Source organism: Battus philenor, unplaced genomic scaffold (genome assembly GCF_028537555.1).
Source record: "Battus philenor isolate CCGP_79_NKW_IND1 unplaced genomic scaffold, ilBatPhil1.0.hap1 SCAF_28, whole genome shotgun sequence".
NCBI lineage: Eukaryota > Metazoa > Arthropoda > Insecta > Lepidoptera > Papilionidae > Battus > Battus philenor.
Window position 1 is genome coordinate 8,740,410 of NW_027181691.1, and position 7,548 is coordinate 8,747,957.

At 35.3% G+C, this 7,548-nt stretch overlaps 1 non-coding gene across 1 annotated transcript; it reads right to left on the minus strand.

Moving 5' to 3' along the window:
- Positions 1–787: 787 nt before the first annotated feature.
- TRNAK-CUU (transfer RNA lysine (anticodon CUU)) lies at positions 788–860 on the minus strand. Its single transcript has one exon. It is a non-coding gene; the product is annotated as a tRNA-Lys (tRNA).
- Between the last annotated feature and the right edge of the window lie 6,688 nt (positions 861–7,548).

Consider the following 7,548-nt stretch of genomic DNA (forward strand, 5'->3'; position numbering starts at 1 on the left):
GATTGTGATATAACAAATAATAATTTAAACGGTTATGTGTATATAATAAAAAACTACATAAAACATAATATAATAAAAGTTCAATGAACGAATGGCATAGCTCTCTATGTTTACTTGTTACTTTTATTTCAGAATACAAGATGATTAGTTACAGGTGTGGCTTTATATCTTATATACTTATATACAATAAACGCGTACAAACCGATTACTTGGAAATATTTTACATATTTTTTTTTCCATCGGAATATGACAACTCAATAACTTCAGGCATTACAAAGTCTAAAGATTCAGATATTTATTAAAAATAAATTTGAATTGTAACTAAGGTTTTTTATTTAACAAAAAGTGCTACACTAAAACCGCGGTAATGCACGTTAGACATGTTATGTTACGTTTATTAAGAGTTTTGTTTGAGCGGTGCTATTAATTTACAGTAAATGTCTTATTATAGTATCACCGAAACTGCTGTACCACGCCTTAGGTATGCGCGCGGCGAGACGGGGGGAAAGTGTATCAATTGCACAGGTCTTTCAGTCCTCTGGAATAGAAGTACAGCTATTTCAGTAGTAACATAATTAATCTTGCGTTGTATTAATTCTAATATTAATTAATTAAGCAACAATATAATAATAATATTTATTTCCTTAATATTCCATACTACAATAAAAGCATATTAATTACAAAAAATATATTCCGACCAACAATGAGCTCGAACCCACAACGCTGCGATTAAAAGTCTCTATCAACTGGGAAAGCTGGGCCTGTGACTATTAATAGCAAAATGTGTCGCCCAACGTGGGGCTCGAACCCACGACCCTGAGATTAAGAGTCTCATGCTCTACCGACTGAGCTAGCCGGGCTTGCGGGAAAGTTTTTGAAATGTTTCTTTGAACTACACTTATAAATTAATAAAAATCGGTAAAAAAAAACTTTTAAGTTAAACGGTTTTATTTGATACCCATATTGTGGTGGTTGTGGAAAAATATGTACCTAGTCCACCATATTGGAACGGCGTCCATCTTGAATTTTAAATTTTGACATAATTATCGTATTTTACTAGTGTAGCCCTTTCATTTGATACCCATATTGAGGGGGTTAAGGAAAAATATGTAATCCGCCATTTTGTATCGGCGGCCATCTTAGATTTATAATGTTATTGATTTTATTATATTGTATTGTCATCTAAATTAAATGTGTATACCAAATTTCAGATCAATCTGACAACGAGAAGGTGCTTAAATTACAATTTCTAATTTTGACCCAAACAAATAAACAAATAAATTCCGTACGGGTCGAACTAAATAAAACCGTTTAAAAACGTAAATCTTTAAAGGGTTATTATGTAACTTTTAAGACAATAGAAGACTTGAGCATCATAAAAGTGTTACTGATTATATGAAGTTATTATTATTTGCTACGAGATAGGATGAGAAATGAGGACATTCGTAGTTTTTCTACCAAGATCACCGACGTAGCTATTATTGCCTGTCTGAAATGGCAGTGAACGGTGCTATCTAGGGTATGTATAGGGTATCGAGTGGCATCCACGAGCTGGTAGTCGTATGATTAGGACTTCCACTAGGTAGACCGACAGCATACTCAAAGTCATCATAACGAACTTAGTAAAAGACCTATGCCTTGCTTGCCTTCAATACATAAGATAAATCATAACAAGGAATTTATATTAAGGTATAGTATGTTTTGTTGTCTCGAACACCCACCCGCGTAATGTTTGATTTTCATTACTCTCATGTAACTTGTTAATTAAAGGTTCTTCGACACGACTCGCTTTTAAACGTACCGTTCTATTAATCACGACTGCGACACGAGAAACTAATTTCATGTGTAATGAAACAATCTTGTAATTGGTATATATTACAGTTATTATTTTGCAAATATCTACAATTAGAGATGTTAGTGAAAATGTAATCATGGTTTATACTAGTTTACAGTACGTTTATCGATATATATGATCTAAATGTTTTGTTATAATTGATTTGGATGATTTGTTATAATTATGAAAATATTCAAGGAGTCACAGGTCATTTTGTATACAAAAAAAATACATTAAACTTTTAAGTTAAACGGTTTTTTGATACCCATATTGTGGTGGTTGTGGAAAAATATGTACCTAGTCCACCATATTGGAACGGCGTCCATCTCTAATTTTAAATTTTGATATAATCATCGTATTTTACTAGTGTAGCCCTTTTATTTGATACCCATATTGAGGGGGTTAAGGAAAAATATGCAATCCGCCATTTTGTATCGGCGGCCATCTTAGATTTATAATGTTATTGATTTTATTATATTGTATTGTCATCTAAATTAAATGTGTGTACCAAATTTCAGATCAATCTGACAACGGGAAAGTACTTAAATTTCAATTTCTAATTTTGACCCAAATAAATAAACAAATAAATTCCGTACGGGTCGAACTAAATAAAATCGTTTAATAAGGTATGTTTTTTTATAATTATTAGAATCTTTATTCCAAAAACAGTAGCGTCCGTGTCTTTGTTTTTAAATTAATTCGGTATATTTACAAGTTAGTGTTTAACAAGTCTCTTAAACTATTTTAACGACGCCTTAAAAATGTTCAGTTTATAAAATTACGTTTCGTACTACCACTTCCTTATCCCTACTCTATATTGCCATCCTCCGGTTGTGCGCCATTATCTGTACGGCGGTTGCTGTATTTGCCACATCGATTAATCTTCCAAACGTATATTGAGTTTCGGCATCTAACGTAGTAAAATAGTACTATAAAGGGTTTCCAAAAATTCTGATTACTACATATTTGTTGTTGATGCCGCAAGTTTATCGAGTTAAGTTTATGAGAAGTCGCTGTATGCAGGTAACACAAGATCGGACATCGTGGTGACTTTCGGAGGAGGCCTATCTCTTGAAGTGAGCGTCTATTAGCTGAATAGAAGAAGATATATCCCTATAAACTATATTGCAAGAACTTATTGACCTAAACACCTATAACACCTACTTATTTCAAAATGAGACGTTATTTCATGGGGATCGGAAGAAGGTATAAAAGCTGTAAAATTTCTTTATGCTAACCAATCACATTGTATGATTAATACATGTTAATTCTTACTATTGGGATATGAGGCTACTATTTATTACCTCATCATCATCATGCTTATGTCAATGCTGCAATAAACTATTAAAAATAATCATAAATGCAAGGAAAAGTTCTTATATACAGGTGAACGAGAGAGATAGAGAGAGAGGAAAAAAAAAACGATATATATGATAAAATTTAACTCAGTCCTGTCTTCTCTTGTTGTAGTAACGTAATATTAAACTAGAATCAGACTAATACTTCTAGACTAGCTTGGCTCGGCTAAATAGTTCTGAGATGCTTGAACGCCAAAAATGATAGATAAGGGTATGATGTAAATAGAGAAAGTGAACAGGTAAATGATATTTAGTAATTAAAGGATTCTTTTGTGGGAAACAACGATATTACAATAAACTGTCATGTAATATCTCTAAATTATGTTTTAATAAATTTAAGATCATTTAACAAAAAGTTGTAAATATAATAAATCCTATTATAGTATGTTTTTACTGTATTACGGATATTGTAAAAATGGTCCCTAAAATCCGCCTGAATTTGTGAAGGGCTCTCCTCAGACCAGGATGTGTTTGAAACCTCGTGGCTTTAAGGTACAGTATGCTTTTATATTGAAGTTCAATCTGATTTAACTCTCAAATTGCATTCTTGTGGTATTGTTCCTTTGCCATTCACAAGTGATCAGTTTATATGATCCTACGTGAATAAGAAAATAAATAAATAGTATTTATAATATTATAATAAAAGCAATGTAATTAAAATAATAAAATAATAATAATTCATTTAATATTCCTTTATGTACCTGCCAATCACAATGCGTTCTCATCCGCTATTAACGGTCTTTGGATGACATATCCATTAAAACTTGCTGCAATGTTCAACTTGGAAATTTTAAGTGAGGAATTGTAGAGTTGATCTCTATACAAACAAATATATATCAAACAACCCCTTTGCCATAATTATTCAGTCTATTTCTTTAATTTTCATGCAGTAACTTAAAAAACTATTTTTTATATATTCTTCAGTATACACGTTAGATAATATATACATAGTTTCATAATAATAAAGTAAAAAAGTACAATGGGCGGTCTTATCACACGAGGCAATTTTTCCCAGACAAAGTGTGGAAATAGTAGATCCATAAATAACGGGTAGTTAACGTGTACAAAACATACATCATGGATAAAAACATACACATATATAGAGATAGCAGGGGTGGCCAAACTGCGGCTCGGGAGCGACATGCGGCTCTTTGAACGATTATTTTTGGCTTCGATTGATTGTTGAATTATTTAACTATATATATTACATATATATTGAATTATTTAACTATATATACTTAAATTTATATAACCTGTGTCACCTCTTGGTAAATAAAAACAAATTACTGGTGTGAATAATTAATATTATTCCACCATACAATAAACGAAATCCTAACAGTAATCTTAATTAACTAACCGGCATCTGTATTATTAGGAATGCTGCCATACATTTGTGCCATTTGTCTAACTTCAATACAAATATAGTGTATTTTGTCATGTTATTTCAATAAATATTATATAATTATTGTAAAAAAAATATTCGTCCGCGTGTTTTAAATGCGTTTTAAATTGCAGCCCGCAAAAAATTTCAAATTTAGAACAATGGCTTTAACTAACAAGGAGTTTGGCAACTCCTGGTCTATAGCATTATGTATTATAACAAATACGGTATAACATATATCACTACCCTAATGTCAAATTATACGTATTTCGTAGAAAACAATTTAATTTTACTATTGTTTATAAAAGTTATTTAAATGTATATTGTATGTCAGCGCAACATACGGATAGTAAAAAAGTAACGTGAACTACAAAATAAACCAAAGAAATAAGAACAATGAGAATAAGGTGTAAAATAGGTGTAAATAGGAAAAGGGAAGATAATGAAAAAAGTACGAAAGAAATTATGATGAAACATAGATGAAAAGAGCGAAAGAAAATGTAAGAAAAAATAAGAAGGAGTTTTAATCCAAAGAAATTATTGAAAAAGTATTAAATTGGAAAATAAAGTCCCTGTCCCTGTCCGTCTAAAGGTATTGAACGGGTGGTCCCCAAAGAAACAAATATTTATTCTTTCGAGAAGACTTTGTGAATTGACTTTCAAAAACTAAGTTAAGATACATTAATATAACTAATATTTATAAATATATATATATAAAATTAAAAACATTTCAGAATCAATATCTAATCAATTGCATAGTCGTAAAGATTTGAATTGATGTCGACAAAGCTGAGGTCGCACATTATTTAAAAAAAAACTTTCTCAATTATTTTCTTCCGATATACATTAAGGAGGGCAAAATATAAATCATACGAAATAGGCCGAGCCGGAAGTACAAACCACGGTCTTATCGCAAACGGCCATATCCTTCAGACAATTATTTGATAGAATTATTAACTAAGGAAAAATAGAAGGGGCGGTTATCAAATAGTAGAAGGGATTAGAAATACCGATAAAAATGAAATTTAAAATACATAGTATTTATATATTATAATACGATGGACACAAGATGTTGCTATTTTATCACCGAAGTAGACCGAAAGAATTACTTTTTTAAAGTAACAGTGGGCGGAACAAATCGCCGGTGAAACCGAAGGCTGTTGGGGTCGAAAGATCGGCGGTGACAACGAGCAATTAAACGTGGCGTTCGTAAAGAAAATGTCGTGGGTAATCGCTGCATGCAGACAGTACAAGACCGGACATTGTGGAGATCTTGGGACAAGTCTTTACCTTATAATGGACGTATATCTCTAAAGTTTTAGCCTTCTCTATCAAAGATCGCTGTGATACGGATATGTTGCGAAAATTCGGAAGGCTGTAGGGCTTTGGAAGGCTGGTAATAATAATAGTTTTATTCAGAAAAAGGAACCGAAAGACGAAGTCGTTAGCTATGCGCCAACATGAAAGCTATGAGTATTGGCTAGAATCTTAGAAAATATGATCGATTAACAACTATACTCCAGCCTTACATATTTGCCATATTTGTAACGGGATTATCTTCTCGATTTGAGAGCATTAAAACCATCAATATAAACCGTTACATATCGTTCTTTCGGTCGCAGTCATCTCGAATGCTGTTCACAAGCGTGGAATTCCAACTGCAACGTTTACTTAGTTTAGAAGTGTTCCGAAGTACCTGAGATTCATTCAATACCGCTCATAAACTAGCTCTCCTAATCGTTTAAGTCGCCGCAAACAACACCACGCACTTACCGTTAAGTTATTTACATATTATTATTCTGTTATCATATATATTATATGTAATATTATTTATACAGACTGTCCGGTGCTAACAAAAAAGCGTCGCTTGCGTTTATTACGAACATCTTTACAGATGCTAGCAAAACCTGTGTCTTCACGTCGTCTTTTCCATATCAACTACACGTGATGAATGTTTAAAATAGGACGAGGAGCAGAGGACACGGAGGTTACTGGCCAAAGAGTCACCCTGTACACAGCAGTTGAATGAAATCTCGTTAATTATCGTTTAAAATGCGCGTGCAGGTGCAGCAGGACAAGTGGAGCGAGGAGTTGCAGCGCGGCGTGACCGACCTGCGCGAGGTGGAGAGGCGCCCGCGAGCGCTCGGCTGTGAGGTGAGCCAGGGGCCGCTGCGGGGGCGGGCAGCACGCTCCGCTGGGGGCGCCCTCGGCACATTGTTTGATAAGTTGATAAGTTTCCTTTCAGCGGGCGATGACCGCGGAGCCACTGCTGGCGTACGGCACGGAGCAGCACAGCGGCGTGTTCTAGCAGCTGGTGGCGTGTGGGCCGGCGCGGCGCCTACGCAAGCGCCACGTCGTCGCTTCAGGCAGCAGGTCCGCGTCCCGCTGCTTTTTTATTTTTTTGAATTTAGTCATTGTCCAGTAACAACATTGTATAATGTTTGAAATGCCTTTAATTATTAGTTTCGTTTGCGTGCACAAGGGCATGCCGAGCTTGTGCCGCGTGTGCTGTGAATGAGCGTTGAGCATGTGTGGCGCTGCAGGCACGACTAGATGCTCAATGTGGACGGGTGATGGGACGAAGGCGGCGCGTTGCGCTCTGCCGGCCGGACAGTTACTGCAGCCGCTCGGCGACACCGTGCGCATCGACCTGGGAGGAGAGCAGGTCTTTTTTTTTGGTGTCAGGGAAGAAATATTCCGGACGTTCAAGATACCCCGCCTCTGGAGGGAGGACAGGGGTATGTGGGATTCCTACTGTACTAATGTGGGGTACTAATCGGAGCCGACTGAGTCATTTTACTTTGTGATTAATAACTTCTATTTATATATGCGAATGAGGGCGCTCCATTGTGCGTTCCTCTCGCACATCCCTCTCGCACACTTTAAGAGGGAGTGCCGCATAATACGCGCATTTGCAGGAAGCCTGTCCTCAGTAGCTGTCGAACGGCTTATTTGCGCAGAGCTGCCACAGACCA